We start from the raw sequence: 21,552 nt of genomic DNA, 5'->3' as shown, positions 1-21,552 counted from the left end.
GAAAAAAAATTAAACTCCATTATTATTAAGAGTAGTAAGTCAATTACTCCTTTTTTTCTCAGGAAGACAGAGATTTTAAGTTTGGTCTCTCTCACCTGATTGCACAGTTACCAATGCGAAATCCTTCCTCCATAAACAGCTTCCATACAGTTGAATGCAACTAACCCATAGGCTGCTCATGAGCGTGGAACATAGTTGGCATTCATAAAGTCCTGAATGGGTGAAAGGAAAAGGTGTAATGTTTTCCTGCAGACTGCAGAGATAGAGCACAACCAATACAATGAAAGAGTTGATGGTCATTTTCCTAAATGGGTGGTTAGAGTTATAGAACCCATGTTTTTTTATAGAACCCATGTTTTTTAAAAACATCTTTTTAAAAAAATGGCCTTTTGTCCTCACTACTGAAATTGTGTTGCCTCATAGATTTTTGTCATATTCACCTTCCACCAAAGTGCTTTAAGTCAGTAGCTTAAATTAGCAGCGTTTCTCCAAATTTCTCTCTATGTCTGTTTCCTCTGCAAGGAAACTCTTAGTGGACACAGTGGCTGAGCCTGATTCCAGTCAAAATGAGACCAGAAGGACCACAATATGTGGTACTCTGGCCTTTCCCACTATCGTTGGTCTTATATTTACTGAGATGTGAATGTGGGAAGGGCCAGTGGCGTATTCCTCCTTGCTATCATTGCTATCTCCTGCCCAGGCAAAAATAACTCAAGCAATCTAAAGTAATTGTATTAGTATATAAACTTAGAAGCCATAGAAAGGAGTTGAACATATTTTAATAACTGAATGTATTCCATTTTTAATATAAAAATACATACTCAAACTTTGAGAGGGGAAGAGGACATCATATTCAAAGCTGTGGCCTCCAGACCCTGTATCCTTCATTTTATATTAAATAATTTCTCTCACAGTTATCACTGCCAGGCCTCCTATATATCACCTATCAATATGGCATCAAAATAGTGCAATTAATCTAATTAGGCAATATTCAATTACTTCTGTTTGGGAAAAAAGATATACTTTCTCTTTCTGCCACAGTCATTATTGATTAAATAGAGAAGGGTTAGAAAGAGCATCTCTAAGCCCAGATTTTCAGGCTTCTTCAGCCAAGATTAAAGTAGTGTTTGGGCAAAAAGTTGATTCTTGCATTTCCTCTAGCTGGTGGATTGAGCAATCAAGCAAATCACAAAGTTCAGGAACTTGCTTACTTGCGGGGGAATCACTCTGTATGCTGAAGTGCAAGTTAACCCTAAACTTATAATTACACTCTCTGATCTGTGGATTGGTGTAGAAATGTCATATATGGACACCTGAAAATTAGCTCAGCTCTTGGAACCTTGCCCTTAAAGAACATTAGTCTTCTCTAATAATAAATGAAGGCAAGAACTAATTACTGCAATGATAGCAATTGTGGAGTGGTATCCCCAAGAGATAAAACGGTTATCTTGTGAGAACTAAATTAAGAAAATCAGCCATCATTAACATAGGACACATTCATTTTTGAGCAATATAGGTGCAATTAATCAGGCTTTTAGAATACACTGTCTCAACTAATGCTACCTAAATAATATTTACATTTGGATTTTTAAGTCTTAGTTATGTCCCAAAGGAACTCTTGATTTCCACCTTCAACAGTGGGTACATTTTCCTCTACTAGTGATTGCCATTTCAGTTGTTGTTTAACTTTACCAGTACCCATTTATTTGCAATAAAATCTCAGAAGTCATCTTTGATTGATTCCTCTCATCCAATCCACTACCAAGTCTTATTTCTATATCAAAATACATCTGAATCTGGTTCCCTCACTCCATCTCTAGCACAACCAGACTAGTGTGGGCCACCATCATCTCTCAGTTGGTCAACTACAGTAGTCTTCCCATTTTACTCCCTCTGTCTGATAGCCCATTTTTTACTGTAGTTTAAATGTAGACTGAATGACACTCTAGCTACTCTAGTTTAATACCTATCCACCAATGGCTTCTTATGACTCTACAATAAACCCCCAGCTTCTTCCTATGGTTTATCCAATCCTGGAGAGTCTGGCTTCTGTCTACTTCTCTCATCTCCTCTTAGCGTCCTCCACCTTACTCACTTTGTGACCTCCTTTCTGTTCTTTAAAAATTGCCAAGTGTATTAGTTTCCTGAGGCTGCCATAATAATTTACCATAAATTTGGGGGTCTTAAAACAATAGAAGCTTATTCCCTCACAGTTTTGTAGGCCAGAAGCTCAAATCAAGTTATTGGCACCGCTATGCTTCCTCTGAAGGCTCTAAGAGAGAATCTTTCCTTGCCTCTTTCTAGCTCTGGTGACTCTCGGTAGTCCTTGACTTTTGGTAGCTTAACTCCAATATCTGCCTCTGCCCTCATATGGCCTTCTCCTCTGTGTCTCTGTGCTCTCCTCTTCTGTCTGTTGTATGTACACTTTACATTGGATTCAGGGCCCACACAGTTAATCCAGGATGATCTCATCTCACGATTCTTAACTTAATTATATGTGCAAAGACTCTTTTTCTAAATAAGGTCATATTCACAGGTTCTGTGGCATGAGCATAGCTTTTTGGAGGCTACCATTCAACCCACTACAGCAAGGGTTTTTCAATTTTAGGCCTTTTTTAAAACTGAAGTATAGTTGATTTACAATATTATATTACTTTCAGGAGTACAGTATAGTGACTCAGTATTTTACAGATTATACACATTAAAAGTTGTGCAGCAACATGGACGGACCTAGTGACTGTCATACTGAGTGAAGTAAGTCAGACAGAGAGAAATATCGTATGATATCACTTATATGCACAGTCTAAAAAGAAATGATACAAATGAATGTATTCACAAAACAGAAATGGACTCACAGACTTAGAGAATAACTTATGGCTACCGGGGCAGGGTGCAGGGGGGTAGGGAAAGTATAGTTACGGAGTTTGGGACTGACATGTACACACTGCTATATTTAAAAAGGATAACCAACAAGGACCTACTATATAGCACAGAGAACTCTGCTCAATGTTATGTGGCAGCCTGGATGGGAGGGGACGTTGGGGGAGAATGGATACATGTATATGTATGGCTGAGTCACCTTCCTGTGCACCTGAAACTATCACAACATTGTTAATTGGCTATACTCCAATACAAAATAAAAAGTTAAAAAAAATAATAAGTGACAAAAGTAATGCATAATTGGATCTTATTATTTACCTTTAAGCAAAACATTTAATTAGACACTTGGTAGCTAAAAGATATGAACTAAATTGTTAGAGAAAAAAATTTTTTTAAAAGTTGTCACAAGATAATAGCTATAATTCTCTGTGCTACACAATATATCCTATTGCTTATCTATTTTTATACATAGTAGCTTGTATCTCTTAGGCCCATACCCCTATTTTGCCCATCCCCCCTTTCCTCTCCCCTTGGTAACCACTACTTTGCTTTCTGTATCTGTGAGTTTGTTTCTGTTTTGTATAAAGTAAGTAATTACTTGAGCAGTTAGATTCCACATATAACTGATATCATAAAGTGTTTGTCTTTCTCTGTCTGACTTATTTCATTAAGAATAATATTCTCTAGGTCCATCCATGCTGCTGCAAATGGCAGAATTTCATTCTTCTTTATGGCTGAGTAATATTCCATTGTATATATATACCCCATCTTCTTTATCCATTCATCTCTTGATGGGCATTTGTCCTCTGTAATTCTTGTTTCCTCTGCTTGGAGCACTCTCCTCTGAATATTTTGATTCATCACCCAGGTCTCACCTCAAATATTATACACTGTCCTTACTCAACCCTTCCCAAAACTTTTTTGGGTAATCCATCCTAGCCAAGCTACCTCTCCTCATTGCATTTTTCCCCATTACCCTGTTTATTCTCACCACACCATTCATCTAAATCTGGAGGGTTTGTCCTTTTTATTTACTTCTTATTGTCTGTCTCCCACTCGCAAACAAAATCTCCATAAGGGTATAAAATCTGTCTGTTTTACTCACTGCTGAGTCCCTCCCATCTAGCACAGTACCCAGCATGTAATAGCTGCTCAGTAAATATTTATCAAATACATAAATACAGTCTTTACAACAACTCTGTGAAGGAGGATGAAATTAGCCATCTGAGGTATAAACTTGGGAATAGGCTAAATCAAATCAAAATCTAATTAAGAGAACCAGGACACAAGCTCAAACATGACTGAATTATTATTGATACAATAAATGGTTATCTAATCAATTATTTATAATCTACCTAAAGAATAAAAAGTCTGTTCCCCCCTCTGTTTACAGAAAAGAAATAATCTACTTGAAATCCAGAAAGTGAGAAGCCCTAAAACAGGAAAATAATAGTGTGTCTTCAGAATGAGATAGATTGCGCTCCTAAGAATCACAGTGAGTCAGGACTGGGTACATAACTTATGGGGCCCAATGCAAAAAGAAAATGCAGGGCCACTTGTTACAAGGGCAGGAAACGTGTAAAAAATAAAGCTTTTCCTTTTTTGTGCAGTTTCTCCGTCAATTGTCATGGTATTTTTTATTTATTATTTAATGTCTTTCTAAATGAAGAAAAGTTAATATTTTTATTTACTAGCATGAATTTTACTGTTTATCTTGATATTGTACAATGTTAGTTTTAAATGAAAATATAAGAGCATTTAACTTGTATGTTAAATCATCAAAATTATACAATTTGTATTTTGGGACTCATATACTCATGTGTATTTCATTCTTACCAGAAAAGTGGAAACAGCACAAAACTGACTCAACCATTTTTATTTCACTTCTTAATACATGCAACATTTTACCAACACTTTCTGTCTGGCTACTGATGAGTGGGAAAAGGAATTACAGGTTGCTCTTTTTTTTTACCTTCTATGTCATCATTTTCATCAAAAGTGGTTGGCTAATACAGAGAAGTAACATTTGAGTAAGAAAGAATATAATAGGGTTCCTTGGTCATTTGTGTCTCTGATAACACCACTGCCTTCTTCCTGCTTTCTAAGCAAGTCCTGGCCAGAATGAAAAGCAAGGCCTCTTGGTCTGTCAGCACCCTGCTTACTCAGTGCAAATAACAAGCTTTGAGTACCTTTGAACTCCCACACACAAAAGTCCATTGGAATTCTGTGCTCACGGAGCATCCTGAACACCATATGAGAAAAGAGTGGCAAGAAACAGCAGACACACATACTGCACTATCTCCTCTGTTCACAGTCGTGTTCTACTGTCCCATCAGACTTCACTTATAAAACACAAGTTCAAAGATAACATTACTAAGAATTTTAAGACTTCAGTAACAGAGCATTAAACCAAAGGTGGGTCTCTTTTAAGTATGGGCCTTGTGTGACTGTACAGATCAAGTGACCCTGAAGTCAGTCCTGCAATGAATAGTCTGGTATTCTAGGCCAAGCTACTCCCACAGTGAACATGGATTCATCTGGCAATCATCTCAGTGACCTGAATCATTAAGAGGATACAACCAACTTCCCCTGCTCTACACCTATGATGCAATCTTAAAACTGTAATTTGCCATCTCATATAGACTTTTCTCCAAGTAGCAAAGAGTAAGTTAAATGACCAACTGTAGTTTAATATTGTCATTCTGCTGTATGCATAAGAGTCTTGTGAATTTAGTTAACAAAGAAAATGGCCAGAACCTGATCATATGCATATTCATGACCAAGTAATCACGTTAGATCCGTATCTCCATTATTTCACCTTGTACTCAAGAGAATTTTTCTCATAAAATATTTTACATGGAAGCTTACTAATATCAACTGATATTAGTAATGGGATATGAAGCTCATTTTAAACCAAATGTTTAACCTATTGGTAGACTATTGAATATATGGAATAAAGGAAAGATCACCCAGCTATGATTTAGATTGCCTGAATTGTAGCTCCCAGATCTGCTTCATACTAGCTGGGTAACAAGGGCAAGTTTTATAACTCCTCTAATTCTTCGAATTCCTCATCTCCGAGATGAGGATTTTAGAGCAAATAGTCCCTCATATCCCTTTCTCACTTAGAATTCTACGATTCTATAGTACCAAACAAACACACACCGAAAAAACACACAAAAAGCATGTGCTATTATCACATAGTTCTGAGGCATGTGATTCCTCCTACAGATGTTGTGAGGCCCCAATATAAGGCCATATCAATCAAGTGGGGTGAAGAGTATTTTCAGAGGAAGGTGGATAGAATAGAGCCGTTCATCCGAGACCTGATTAATAAATGTGTATTTATATGTGTGCCATGCTCTAAAAACTCTTTTTAGGAAACAAAGTAAATATTTTTTCCTACCTAAAAACTAAAATCTTTAAAATAGAAAATATTCCCAGATGCTTCTCAGCAGGAATGTTTGTGGATTTTTTTTAAATTTTAGATGGGATTTTAAGTGTATACTTGCCCCCAAAACCTGCAGGACATTGTCTGTTGGTTCCTGTGATAGTCTGTCTAACATTTCAGGCAAGATTAAAAAGCAACATTTTTCCACTTCTCTAAATTCTGCTTAAGAGTTTGGTGGTTTTTGTTTTTTTGTTTTTTATTGATGTTTAGCTTTCCATGTTACATCATGCAAATCTGAACCACATAAGGTAGCTTTCTCTTATATAGTTATTGCTAATCTGTAGTGGATAGATTTTATATCGTCTCCCTTTGACACACAAAAACGCATGTGTAAGAATCATAAAATTTGCCACTGGAGTAGACTTAACTGAGCCCTTCCTCTGATACTCAGCTGTGAATCATATATCAAGTCATTTAACTTATATGAGCCATAGCTCACTCATTTTTACAAGAAAAAAGACTGGACTAGATGACTCAGTTATTTAATTGAGTTTATTCTATTGAATATATTCTAAAAGTCTAGGAATCTATAGTTTCTAGTTTATATTTTCTATCATTTTGAACTTTTGATTAATGATTTATTCTTAAACTTAGATTTTTTGATTACAAAAATACAGTTACATGACTTGTACTTGAATCTTAAGTAAAATATAACCCCAGTTTATACATATTCCAGTAAGTAATAAAATAATGCTTTAACAATTAGGATTTCATTTCCAAAATAACAATTGCTATTGGTTATTGAGCGCTTTACATTAAGGTATTTATGTATTTTAAATACTTAAAATCTGTTTTGACATAGTTATTTCCATTGTACAGGTGAGAAAAGTGAGGCTTAGAGAGGTTAAGTAATTTACCCAAGTCCCCAAAGCCAATCATTGGTTGAGTCAGGATTCCAACACCATCCCTCTGTCTCCATAGGCCATCCTTGTAATTGAGTCTAGATTATGCTCTGTATCTGTCTATGACAGCCAACAACAACAACGACAAATGAATAAAATGACTTTCTAACCACAGGTCAAACAAAATTAACGTAAGGATACAGATTTTCAGCCCGTAAGGGAAAATTATATAATTTTTAAAGACTGTAGTCAGCAGTTTTTCTTTAAATAAAAGTTGGGGGAGGAGGAAATAATCACAGTTAAAGCAAGCTGAAGAGCATTTGAAACAAATCATATGACAAGAGTGGATTGTAAAGCTTGGTTCTTTTTTATTTCCTGCTTTTAACTGGATCTAAAACACATAACTAAGTTTAGTAGGCAATTTATTACCAATATAATCAAGAGAGGAGGAAAAGTGAGGAAATAAAGAGAAATCATTCATTAAGTGTTCTCTAATTAAAGTATGTCATGTCCTTTCTATACCACTTGTAGCAACAAGAGAAAGCTATATCTGAAATAAAGGGTTCTTTGGCTAACATTCAAGATACATTAAAATAAAATGTCCCCAATTAATAAAATGGTATGAAATTTAATTGCCTATAACAGTCTTTTTATGGAAAAAAATAATAATACTCTGTAGCTTAGGAGTAGTGTGAAATATATCTGTAAACCACTAAGAAGCCTTTTGTTATGAAACTCTGAAATGCTGATGCAGCCCTGGTATCAGCAAATATATCATTTTATTGCAGAAGTTCAAGGCCCATGGCAATTCAACAGAAAATTAATTAGTATCACCTCACCATAAATCTCAACAGTATTAGCTAAAATGCCAATTTTGTAATCACTTTTCATTAAAGCCAAAAATACTAATTAAAATTGATTTTTGCCTGTGCTTTGGTAAACGGCTGCCAGTTAATGGCTTTCAGTTGTAATACAGACCTTTACTTAAATTAATTTTGTATGTTGTCTCCTTCCTTTTTGTAAAGATAATAAAGTGTGAAAGGATAAGAGATGAGGATGCAGAAAAGGGCACTTCACGTGCAGGAGGAATAGTGAAACATACAGAATTCTGGGGCTTTTGCTAATTCTAGCATGACCATGTTCCTTTATGTGCTATTTTTAAATATGTTATTTCATAAGCAAAAATAAATAAGGCTCCTTAATATATAAGTGATAAGAATTCATTCTTATAAGTTGTTTGAATGATTTTTAAAGAATTTTCTGAATAAAGTCATATCCTTATTTGTGTGATGTCACCCATTTGTAAAATAACAAAACCATGAACTTGGCCCATGTTTGGAGGATCACTGGGAACCAATCAAGAATAATTTAAGTCTCAACATATATTAAATGGAAGGTGATACCTATATAAGCATCAAATCCCTTTCATTAGAGCTAAATAGAAAAATAACAAACTATAAATCTCTTAAAGGTTAATCCACAAAGGCTTTAATTGTTCTTTTAACTTTTTAATTAATATAAAATAATTGATATGGTGCCAGAGTTGAGTTTTGAGGGGCATCAGGATGGGATAGATGAGGACAAGGGGTTGGGTTTTTCCAATAAGTGATGAGATATAGTTAGTCATCTGTAGTCAGGTTCTCTGAGGACCCAAAACTTAGAACCAGGAGCCACATGGGCAAAATCAAATTCAGAATTGTAGGGTTCCATGGACGCAGAATGAAAAGTTGGCCAATATTTCTGAATTTAGACCAAGGATACGGGAAAAGGTACAAAGGAGATCCCAAATAAGAAGGCCAGGTTCAAGATTTGAAGAACCAATAAACACAGGCAAAAATCCATTTTAACTACTATTTTTGGCTTTAATGAAAAATGATCATAAAATTAAGATTGAATCTTAAAATCTTAGATTAAATTCTAAGATTTCTAAGAGGTAGGAATGGGAGGGGAGCAGAATTTATGGTGTTCAGATTCAGAGACCTGCACGGAACGTGTATGATTTTCTATAGGAGTCTGTGACCTTGGGACCTTTACTCTTTACCCCTAACCCTCAACCCTAACTATTACCACTACAGATTTACACTTCCTATTCCATTCTCATACAAAAGCAAAATATATTTCTTCTTAAGATGTTAGGAGGATAGAAATTTTAATAAATAAATATACTCTAAGAGTTAATAAATAATAGTTGTAAATCTCTCAGGTTCATTTGCAATATGTTTATACAAAGGAATTACTTACTACACCCTTGACATTAGGGCAGCATAAATCCCAACTATTATGAATGCCCCAAATCAGAATTATCACTATACCAAATAGCTGCCATCCTAAAATGGGATAAAATATGACTGAATATTTCAGTTTGTACCATGAATTCATAACAAGGAAGTCATTTGGGGTTCCCCATAGACTTACCTAGGGGCAAGTCTTATGATCTCTTTATCCAAGTATATTTTGCTCACATAGCTAGGATCATATTTTAGATTCTGACTTCTAAGCATCACTAACAGAACATTCAAAAGTTCTGCATGTAAGATAACATGAAGAGGGGATTTATGATTGATGTTTGCCACTACATTATTTGTTCGACATCCCCAATATCTAAAATTGCCCCAAACTTACATCATTAAGTCATTTACCATTCATTTTAATGATACAGAAACTAGCCAGAAAATACTCAGTAGCCATTAAATTGTTCTTTGCAACTCTACTCTGAAACGAGTGTGTTCAGTAATTTCCCAAGCAGCGTTCCAACAGTGTAATATTTTAGTAATTGTTGGCAGGTATTTTGTCACTTATTTGAAGCAGTCATCAAACATAAAAAGAGATTCTATTAAACTGGGTTTGAGCAATGTAGCATAAGAAACACTCATCCTTGTCACTAGAAAGAGAGTAGAACCAGCAAAACAACAATTCAGTGAAATACCACAGAAACAGTTTTAATCTCCATTATATAGAATTCAACTAAAACTGCAATATCCATCGGGCTTCCTAAAATTGACTAAAGGAACACTCACAATGAATTTCTATCATGATTACCACTGCCCTTAAATTTGTAACTTTTATTGATCATTAAAATGCCTGAAGTTAATTTAAGGTTTATTTTTGTTTGATTTAGATGTGAGATATATCTTCTGAACCCTTGGATACTGGAAAATGTCTTTCTGTGTCCAAAAACATAGAAGATAACTTGGCTAAATGAAAATTTAGCACTTCAAGTTTTCCCTCTCAAAATTCTATCACTTTAACTCCATTTTACTGTAGCATTTAGCACTGAGAAGTCTGAGGCTAGACATTTTTTTTTTCTTTTTTTCCTTTTGGAAACAACCTAATAACTTTTCCCCAAAGAAGGAGGTGCCAGATGCTTTTCTGATTTTTGTTTTCAAAGAGTTTGTAAGGTTGTATCTAGATGTAGACTTGTGTCATTGATTTTGCATAAATGAAAAGGAAATTTTCAATCTGTACTGATTTTTTTCAATTTTAGTTTATTTTCCTCAATTAAGACTCTGGTTACTGCTGCTAAGTGTTCTAATGCTTATGTCAGATATCCTACAATTATCAAGCATTCTACATGTTATTTTCTTCCATATATCTATTTACTCACATACTTTTTTATACCTCTACCTTTATTCTCTCCAATCTTGAAGAGCTTCTAAAATGATGCACTCTATCACTGATTTAATTCTTCCATGGTATCAATTGTGCTCTTCACTACACCCTTAAAATCTTCATTGTCTCTTCCATCATCATTTTAGTTTTCTACCTCAACCTCTATTCTCCCAATGACTTTCTGTTTCTAATAGAGGCTAGATCTTCATATTTTGAAAGATGACATTTTTCTAATAACTTTTTTTGACTCCCATTGTGGATCATTTTAAAAGAATGTGTTTTTGTTGTTTTTTGCGGTACGCGGGCCTCTCACTGTTGTGGCCTCTCCTGTTGCGGAGCACAGGCTCCGGACGCGCAGGCTCAGCGGCCATGGCTCACGGGCCTAGCCGCTCCATGGCAAGTGGGATCTTCCTGGACCAGAGCACGAACCCGTGTCCCCTGCATCGGCAGGCAGACTCTCAACCACTGCGCCACCGGGGAAGCCCTAAAAGAATGTTTTTCCTCTAACATTTCAAGATATGCTTCCTGTCTTCATTTTAAAATACATTTGAGAGTTCCCTCATTTGCAGTGTCTAATCCTGCTAATAAAATTAAAAATTTTTATAACTAAAATTTTCTAAAAGTCAGAGTGTATAGGTTTTATTTGGCCCTACTCTCTATTTACTTGGGTGTCAATTAAATCTCCCTCCAAGACACAGGATAGCTTGATGTATACAATTCCTAAGTATCAGTATATGGCGGGTTTTAATTGAATGTAGGTATATTGGGATAAAAATAGAGTTCTTTATTATTCCCACCCTCTGATATTCTGAACAGATGTTAAATATGAAAATCTACAATATCCTTGTCATACTGAGAGAAGTAAGTCAGACAGAGAAAGAGAAGTATCTTATGATACCACTTACATGTGGAATCTAAAAAGAAATGATAAAAATGAACATATTTACAAAACAGAAATGGACTCACAGACTTAGAGAATGAATTTATAGTTACCGTGGGAAGAGGGAAGGGTGGAGGGAAGGGATAGTTAGGAAGTTTGGGATTGACATGTACACACTGCTATACTTAAAAAGGATAACCAACAAGGACCTACTATATAGCACAGGGAACTCTGCTCAATGTTATGTGGCAGCCTGGATGGGAGGGGAGTCTGGAGCAGAATGGATACATATATATGTATAGTTGAGTCACTTTGTTGTGCACCTGAAACTATCACAACATTGTTAATCGGCTATACTCCAATATAAAATACAAAAAAAAAAAAGAAACGGAAAGAAAATCTACAATCTGCAGAAGGCATTGTTATCAGGTTCTCATGCCTTTGTTGAAAGCACTAACCTTCTAGAATATCAGTCATTCCAAAATTTTTTGTTCTTTCGTTTTTGGAAATTTGTGGTCTTTGCATAGATAAAATATTATTGATAATTATTGGATATGGTAAAATAATATTGTTCAAGCTGCCACAAATAGTAAAATATTTACAATAGAAAGAACCCTACCCAGGATCCTGGCTACTATTAAAGTTCTAATTATTTTAGAGGAATTTTGTTGAAGTTAACCTTTTTCCCTGCCAAGTCAAAGAAGAGGTTATTTTCACAAAGGAGAGAAATACTTATAATCTCAAGTAACAGACATCAGTTGGAAAAGTTTTCAACACTACCTTAAATTTTTACTCAGCATAACACATAACAGGACTTCTCTTTCCAATCAAGATGGAAAGGATTATGATTCTTGATAAAGGAGAAACAAACAAGCTAAGCCCTATAATTGCCCCACCTTTTTGGCTGGACAGAGATTCCAGACCACAATGCAGGAAGGAGGAGTCCAAGCAGAGCCCAGAGGTCTCCCTGAGAGGACCAGAGTTAAGAGTCCAAGGAGGCCAAGATGGCTAGAGTTTATAGGGCAGAGCGCCAGAGAGTAGAGTCCTTCACAGAGAAAGTGCTTCTGAAATAAGCAGAGGATCCCTCTCAAGTCTCCAGATGCACATGAGTGAGGAAACTACCCAAAGCCAGGAAAAAAACACCCGAAAGGACTAGTGGTGATATTCTTCACAGCTCATACAGGGCCAGGAATAGTTTGTGTTCTCACTACCCAGACTGGAAAATCTTCATAATTCACAGGCCATCAGAGTACTCAGAAAGGTATCACCTCAGTAATGTGGCAAGATTAATCTAGGACTACAGGCTGCTCTGATCCCACTTTAAAAAAGCTTAAAAGCAAGCCGTTAAAAGATCAAACAATTTCCACATAACCTAACTGCATCCTAGAAAAAACCTCAAGAATACTTACAGGAATAAAAAATAATCGGCACCCAACAAGAAAAAATACATAACATATGGCAAGCACTCTAATTATCAGACATGCAAAGGAGGAAAATATGACCTAAAATGAGGAAAAAGAAATCAATCAATAAGAACAGATAAGAAATGTCAGATGATAAAATTAGTAAAGACATTAAAATATGCACTTAACTATAATTCATATATGCAAGAACACAGAGGTAAGATTGAGCATTTTAAGTAAACAGTAAAGTTTTTTTTTTTTTTTTTTTGCTGTACGCGGGCCTCTCACTGTTGCGGCCTCTCCTGTTGCGGAGCACAGGCTCCAGACGCGCAGGCTCAGAGGCCAGGGCTCACGGGCCCAGCCGCTCCGCGGCATGTGGGATCTTCCCAGACCGGGGCACGAACCCGTGTCCCCTGCATCGGCAGGCGGACTCTCAACCACTGCGCCACCAGGGAAGCCCCAACAGTAAAGATTTTAACAGATAAACTGAATTTCTGAAGTAAAAAATTCAATGTCTGAGATAAAAAAATTAATGGTAGATTAGATATTGAAGGAGAAAAGATTTGTGAACTTGTAGACATACTAGAAATTATCCAAAGGGAAGCACAAGACAAACAAACAAAAAAGACTGAAAAAAGGAATTAACATAGCATTAGTAAACTGTGGCACAACTTCAGGCAGACTAGTATATGTGTAATTGCAGTTTCCAAAAGAGAGAAGAGGGTTGAGGGAAACAGGAAAACAATTTAAGAAATAGTGGCTAACTTCTAGTTTCCAGTGACACATGTAAGAAGCTTAGAAGTTGCTACTATATCCTACTAACAAATAAAAAGCTGAAAAAATTGAAAAATCAATAAGTTTCATAGATCTGTAAAAGAAGTGAAGTCACAGGGCAAACTGCTGCCTCCAAACTGGAGAGACAGACAGGTGGATACAGAAAATCACAGTATACCATTAGAAGAATCTTCTGTGGGGATCAGTGCCAGGGTAGGAAAACCTGAACTGAAATTGACAAATTGTGGACAAGTCTGAGAGTTAAAAACTCCAGGAGGCTCCAGTCATACAGAAGTAATACTTCTGTGAGTTTTACCTCCAGGAGTTCAACCAGGTTTACTTCTCACAGTAAATATTGGGGGAGATCCCTCATGCTTCCAGCAGGGAAAGGAGGAAGAGAACCATCTTGAAATACAGCAAAGCACTCTGTTTTTATTAACAAGTTCTTCCCTCAGGGGAAACTAGTTAAAGAGAATCTACTCCGCTGGGGTTTTACCAGAGTCTAATTGACCAGGAGGAAGGGAAACACCCAATTCCAGCTTACTCTGGCCATCCTATTCCCCCTAAGAGGGGAGAAAACAACTGGGAAACACTTCTGCAGAAGTAGTACCCAAAAGTTTTGAAAAATTTAATGAAAACTTTAAACATGTTGATCCAAAAAGCCCTAAAAAAGAAATATTAAGAAAACGATACGAAAGCTTAAAACCAGTTATAAAGAGGAAATCTGTGATGGGTAATTTTAGGTGTCAGCTTGACTGGGCCACAGGGTACCCACGTTAAATATTACTTCTGGATGTGTCTGTGGGGATGTTTCCAAATGAAATTAGCATTTGAATCAGTGGACTCAGGAGATTGCCCTCACCAAAGGGCAGTGGTGGGGGTCTCTGTTGAAGGCCTGAATAGCAAGAAGCAGGGCAAGGATGATTCCCTTCTCACCTGCCTGCATGAGCAGAGACATTGATCTTCTGTCCTTGGTCTGGGACTTACACCATCAGCAGTTCCCCTGATTCTCTAGCCTTCAGACTCAGACTAGAATTACATCACCAGCCTTCTGAGGTCTCCAGCTTGCAGGTGGAAAATCATAGAACTTCTCAACCTCCATAATCACATGAGACAATTCCTCAAAATACATATGCATTATTCCTCTCATAGATATAAAACATATATAAATATATATAAATTTTATATATATTTTTCCTGTTCCTCTGGAGAACCCTAATACAAAATCTTGAAAGCACCCAGAGAAAAATAGACACATTATATACAGAAAAATAAGAATGATGGTAGATTTTGCATCCAAAAAATGGAAGTAGAACATCTTTAAAATATGAAAAGAAGAAAACCGCCAAACTAGAACTCTATAGCAAGCAAAAATGTCTTCCAAAACAAAATCCTTCAAGAAGAAAGAAAATGATACTAAACAGAAAAATGGGTCTAAACAAGCAAATGAAGAGAACAGAAAATAATAAACATGTGAACAAATATAAGGATAATATAAAAAAAAAGTGAGTTTTTTAGCCTTCTGCTAGTAAAATCTCTCGCCCTGTAATATTACAAAGATCCAAGCAGAACTTAAGATTTTCCCCACTTCATCTTAACATAGGGGATGGGCAAAAAGAGGCTTTCCTAGAGATGACTGTTTCTCTCATCTGAAGTGACCTACTATAGTACAGCAACCAGGTCTTTCTCAGTTGCTTGAACAATGAGCCAGCTGATACCATCCCTCCTCTTTTCCAGCCAAAGAGGCTATGCCTGAACTCTGATTCCCATATTCCCATGTCTCCTCCCTGGAGAGAGGAATTCAACTTCCTATGAACCCTCCAAAGCACCTAGGTATTGGGTTGCAAGATTTCCCAGACAATTTATATAAAGGGCTGGCTTCCAAATCCAGACTTCCTGGTGACCCAGTGGTCTGTTCGTATACCTCCTAACAAGGTTGCTATCACAGTTGCCCTATAAGAAGGTAAAGTGACAGGAAAGTGGACACCCTCCTTGCTAATGCAAATCTAATGTTTCTACTAGATGGCCTAGGCTCCAATATTACCTCCATGGAATAAAGAGAATGCAGGTACCACATGCCTCTTCCCTTCTTATCGTCCTTGATTTGTAGGCTTCTCCCAGTCAAGCCTGTACCTTAACCCTGTAGGACATGGTGGAAGTCTTCCCAAGCAAGCCCTGATACATGACACATGTGGTGACTGTGATGGGACTCAATTTGCACCAAAATTATTATGTCTTTTGTACCGAAGATGATTTACAGTAATCATATCAATCGCCACTCATCTTAGGTGACTTGGTGCACAAAAAGGAGAACCCCCCCATGTTCTCTAACAAAGATCTTTCAAAGTGCCAAGCAGGCAAAAGTTTTCACAACAGAGGGAGGAAATGAAGTCTAAAAACATTTTATGCTTTCCTAACATTACCATTGTTATAAATTATAGGAATCATTTCATAAGAATAGAACATTCTCAGCCTAACTGTACTGTGCTTTCCTAGTGACAGTTTTAAAATGTGTGCATTCCCAGAAGGAAGCACAGTCATGCTACAAATGACAGGAGGCAGGCTTGCCAAGTCACTGCTAGGATGAGCTAAAACAGGGGTGCTTAATTCAATTTCACAGGCCTAACAATCAGTGGACATTTCTCTCAGACTCTGGGATTAGGCTGACGCAAACTTATTTTAAGGTGTTATGGGTTTTCTTCTTTGTTTCTGTGTTTTATAGACATTTTTGTGAGCATACAGGAGAGACTATGTCAATAGACCTTAAGCTGTATATTATATTATTTATTTATTTATTTAAACAGATTGCATGGTTTTCTGCAGAAGTGGTACCTATTGTTTGTCTATTTATTTATTTATTCGGCTGCACCAGGTCTTAGTTGCAGCAGGCGGGCTCCTTAGTTGCGGCTCACAGGCTCCTTGGTTGCAGCATGTGGGCTCCTTAGTTGTGGCATGTGAACTCCTAGTTGCAGCATGCATGTGGGATCTAGCACCCCGATCAGGGATCAAACCCGGGCTCCCTATATTGGGAGCTCAGAGTCTTATCCACTGCGCAACCAGGGAAGTCCCAATCTGTATATTATTTTAAATGCGACATCTTTAAACTAACCTTGGGTCTTGATTCTCTTCTTCTGTCTTGAGTTCTTTCCCAGGATGTTCTCATGGTCCTTTATGTAAATCTATTCTTGTTGGCTCTATCTCACCAGTTCATTAGAAGTGGAGATTTATGTGAAAGAACTTTGATAACTGCAAAATACAAATAGATTATCACTCCCATATTTCCCCTGCTGTGAGTAAATAACTATGTTCTAATCATCCCCTAAGTCAGAGTGATTTGTTCCCTGTAGTCTGAGATTATAGGACTATTACTTAGTGTCATCTTACCACAAATAAATTCACACATTGATTATTAAAGTTGCAAAACTATTTTATCACAGGATACTATAGGAGGGATCAATTCTTAATATCACCTGAAGAAAACAAGAAAGTGATGGCAGAGAAGTAACAGGTGTACCTGTGAAAAATGATTTTTGAATCATGAATATTAACAAATCAGTGGGTCATGAAATCAGTTATTTGGTTATGATCATCATTTTAAAATATAAAACAGTATAAATAGGAAGAATAGAAAAATAAAACTGCATTGCTCATAGTAACAGTAAGTACGAGTGTGTGTTTGCATGGGCTATGTGTCCATCTAATGCTTATTTCTGTTGGTGGGTGATAGGCAAAAGCCAATTGCTTAAAATGTGATTTCAGTTTGGGTTCTCTTTCTGCTTCTTCCTTGAACCCCGATGTGGTTACAAAAATTGAATACTTTACAAATACTTCTCTAATCTCTAAAAAGATATTTATTGAATTTCCTAAAAGATGATTTGTAACAACCTAATTTACTATTTTGAATGGCTGCATATTACTTCCTAGTATGGATGTAGGATTGTTTGTTCACCTATTTGGGTAGTTTGCTTTTTTCCAGTTTTGTGATTAACAGTTCTGCTAAAAACATCCTAAACATGCCCTTAACTACTGTGATTTTATTTCTTTGGCCTAGATCCCCATAAGTGGGAGTGTTCTTCACAGGGTTTACAAACTGACACCTGAAGTCATTTCGTAACATCCGTATATTTTGTTTCAGACTTCCTGTACTTCTGGCTTCACATTTATGAATCTTTGCTGAAATGACTTATTACCTTTTCTTTAGAATCTGGGTGTCCCAGTCTGGGTTCTTGGTTACAAACAAAAGAATCAACTTGGGTAATAAATCAGTAAGATCCAGTTGGAAAGTACATCTGTCACTAACACAACTAAGAGAAAGCTGGAATACGAGACTCAGAACATGGGAAGAATGCATCCAGGTTTGTGAGAAGGCATCTGATACCATACTATCCATCAGAGTTAATATTCAACACTGAGGCTTAAAACTCTTTAACTGTCTATGAGACAGTCTTTAACTGTCTATGAGGCTTAAAACTCTTAAACTGTCTATGAGTCTATGTCCCTCCATAAAGATTTCAAAGCCAAAGTAGAGAAGCAACTTGCATGAGCCTAGGACACAGGCCACCTCACTAGCTTCTAGGAATCAGTCCCACTCAGTTCTCCATAAAGTAAGCAAAGTGAGCCTCCTACACATTTTCTGATGCCTTTCAGATGTTTTAGAGTTCACAGCTTGTACTACTCAAGATCCATTTTTACAAACTTCTTTACATATTTCCCATTCCAAAACAAAAATTTTAATGACACATTTCAACTTTTCCTGGTGTAGTCACAAAAGGGCTCCTCTCCTCCCAAAGCCTCATTAGTTACTTCATCTAGATTATAATTATCCTCCCTATAGTTTTTCACTGTTTTATCTGGACATTCTACAACCAGTGAACTGAATTGTAAATTTTACCACAACCAACTCCCTTAAATTAGAATAGGAAAAGAAAATGACCAAAAATAAAAAAAATTGAGGGGCTTCCCTGGTGGTACAGTGGTTGAGAATCTGCCTGCCAATGCAGGGGACACAGGTTCGAGCCCTGGTCCAGGAAGATCCCACATGCCACGGAGCAACTAAGCCCATGCACCACAACTACCAAGCCTGCACTCTAGAGCCCGTGAGCCACAACTACTGAAGCCCACGCACCTAGAGCCCGTGCTCCACAACAAAGAGAAGCCACCGCAGTGAGAAGGCTGAGCACCGCAACAAAGAGCAGCCCTGGCTCGCCGCAACTAGAGAAAGCCCGTGCGCAGCAATGAAGACACAACACAGCCAAAAATAAATAAATTTATTTAAAAAAAAAATTGACAACTAGTTCAACTAACTAAAAATATTCAGAACACAATGAAGAAGAAAATATAGGCAGAGGCTACAATCTTCGATTCTGCGACTGGCTGTGTGACTGTAACCAGTATTTATGATTCTCCTCCTCCACTATGCACTCTATACTCTCACTGCCTTAAAACAGTGCCTCTGCTAATCAAGATCTTATTTAGTTAGATATAGCAAATTTTTATTCCAAAGGGAAGAGAACTTTTATCGATTATCTTCACTGTGATAATAACTCCCAAATCTCAGAACCTTGTAAGAACAAACATGTATTTCTCATCAAGTTACATGAAAGTTGCCAGTCACCTGTGGGTTGGTTCCAGGTTGAACATCTGCTCCATGTCTCTTCTTACTCATGGACCTAGGCTGAAGGAGGAATCATCCGGCCCTTTCCTGATCCATTCACTCTTCTCTCTCTTCAGTCCACCAACACTACGCTCCCCAGTCTCCAACTAAGTTTTCACCCTCATCTCTCAAATGAAACAGCTCTTGTTAAGCAGGGACAGGGCTGGGGTGAGATAAGTGAGGCAATAAAACTTTGTACCTTGTGTTGGGCACAAAATTCAAGAGGCAATAAAAACTCATCTATGTGGCTTCCCTGGTGGCGCAGTGGTTGAGAGTCCGCCTGGCGATGAAGGGGACACGGGTTCGTGCCACGGTCCGGGAAGATCCCGCATGCCGTGCAGCAGCTGGGCCCGTGAGCCATGGCCGCTGAGCCTGCGAGTCCCGAGCCTGTGCTCCGCAACGGGAAAGACCACAACAGTGAGAGACCCGCGTACCACAAAAAAAAAACACTCATCTATGAAGATGAATAATTTTCAAGCAATATTTTAGAAGTCAAAATTAATGCCAAAGGTCACAATGAACTCATCAAATGTTTAAATAAAGACAAGCTCAATATTTTTGATGTTTCCTTTTGCCTCAGACTCCAATATGGCTCAGCATGGTACTATTACCAGTTCTGTCATTATTTAAACTTTGAATATTGCATTCATTGTGAATTTTGCATTAATTTTTAAAAATATTGTATTAAGGTATCATTTAATTGAGTTAAAATACTGAGATTTTTAGCAACCAAGGCAAGTACCTCACTTGGCTTACCCTAGTCCTGGCCCTGTAATTAAGATCACCAGTGACACCGATATTGCTGAAGCCAGTGACTCAACTTTCAGCTCTCTTCTTACTTGACCTGCGAGCAGCATTTCACATGGCCGATCACTATCTTCTTTAAATAAATCCTCTATGTAGCTTCCAGGACACAGTTCTCTCAGATCTCCTCCTAGCTCACTGGGCACGCCTTCTTTGTGTCCTTTGCTAATTCCTACACATTCTTTTAACACTGGAGGGCCCGGGTTTCTGTTCTCAGACGTTTCTCTTCATTTTTTTCTACACACTCCCTAGGGTAGCTAATTGAGTTCCATAGCTTTAAAAAATGCTTTTAATTTAAAAATTCAAATTTATATATTCGCTTGGTCCATTCCAGCTGCTATAACAAAATTCCATAGACTGGGTGGCTTATAAACAACATAATTTTATTTCTCACAGTTCCAGAGGCTGGGAAATCTTAGATAAGGATGTTAGCTTGGCAGGGTTCTGGTGAAGGCCCTCAATCAGGTTGCAGATGGCTGACTTCTCACTGTGTCATCACATGGTGGAAGGGGCTAGAAAGTCCTCTAGTGTCCCTTTTATAAGAGCACTAATCCCAATAACAAGAGCTCTACCCTCATAACCTAAGCACCTCCCAGAGGTCCTACCTCCTAACACCATCACTTTGGAGGTTATGGTTTTAACATATGAATTGGGGGCACAAGCATTAGGACCACAGCACCCTGAAGTACAAACTAGCACATCCAACTGCCTTTTGGTCACCATCTTGTTCCCTGGCTTGTTTGCTCTCAGATTTATTCCGTGCCTTCTCTTGTTTCCTTCCATTCTGGCTTCCAGACCATTTCAGCCAGTGGATTGCACTGACAAAAGCCTAGAGGGCAAGAGTAAAATAAAAGCCAGGTTATTTCTATCCCCTCACTCTGTTTTCTGTGGGATCTCAAGCAACAAGTGTTACTCTTCCGTTTCCTCTGCTCCAGCTGGATCCTGAATCCACTGGGTAACTCCCATCTTGGCTCTATATCCATGATGGCTCCAATTTTTTCCCAGTTTTACTGAGAAATAATTGACATATATCACTGTACAGGTTTAAGGTATGCAGCATGATGGTTTGATATATATATAATGTAAAATGATTACTACAATAGATTCAGTTAACATCCATCTTTTCATACAGATACAATAGAAAAAAGAGAAAAAAGGAAAAAAAAATCACCTTGTCATAAGAATTCATAGGATTTACTCTCTTAACAACTTTCCTATATCTTATATTTTTTGACTCTGGAAATGCCACCTCCTTT

General features: G+C 37.3%; 1 long non-coding RNA gene across 2 annotated transcripts in view; it reads right to left on the bottom strand.

The window, feature by feature from the left end:
• LOC132521279 (uncharacterized) overlaps positions 1 to 21,294 on the bottom strand; it is a 31,132-nt gene extending 9,838 nt beyond the window's left edge. Inside the window, exons 1-4 of one of the 2 annotated variants that reach the window (XR_009540793.1) lie at positions 19,692 to 21,294; positions 19,454 to 19,619; positions 16,949 to 17,085; positions 14,776 to 14,903 (exon numbers count right to left, since the gene is read on the bottom strand). This is a non-coding gene — a long non-coding RNA (uncharacterized LOC132521279). The remainder of the gene's footprint in view (positions 1 to 14,775; positions 14,904 to 16,948; positions 17,086 to 19,453; positions 19,620 to 19,691) is intronic. The other variant, XR_009540792.1, reaches the window with a different exon arrangement.
• Between the last annotated feature and the right edge of the window lie 258 nt (positions 21,295 to 21,552).

The sequence above is a fragment of the Lagenorhynchus albirostris genome, chromosome 5, assembly GCF_949774975.1.
Source record: "Lagenorhynchus albirostris chromosome 5, mLagAlb1.1, whole genome shotgun sequence".
NCBI classification, from domain to species: Eukaryota; Metazoa; Chordata; class Mammalia; order Artiodactyla; family Delphinidae; genus Lagenorhynchus; species Lagenorhynchus albirostris.
This window is presented reverse-complemented; position numbering and strand designations above follow the sequence as displayed.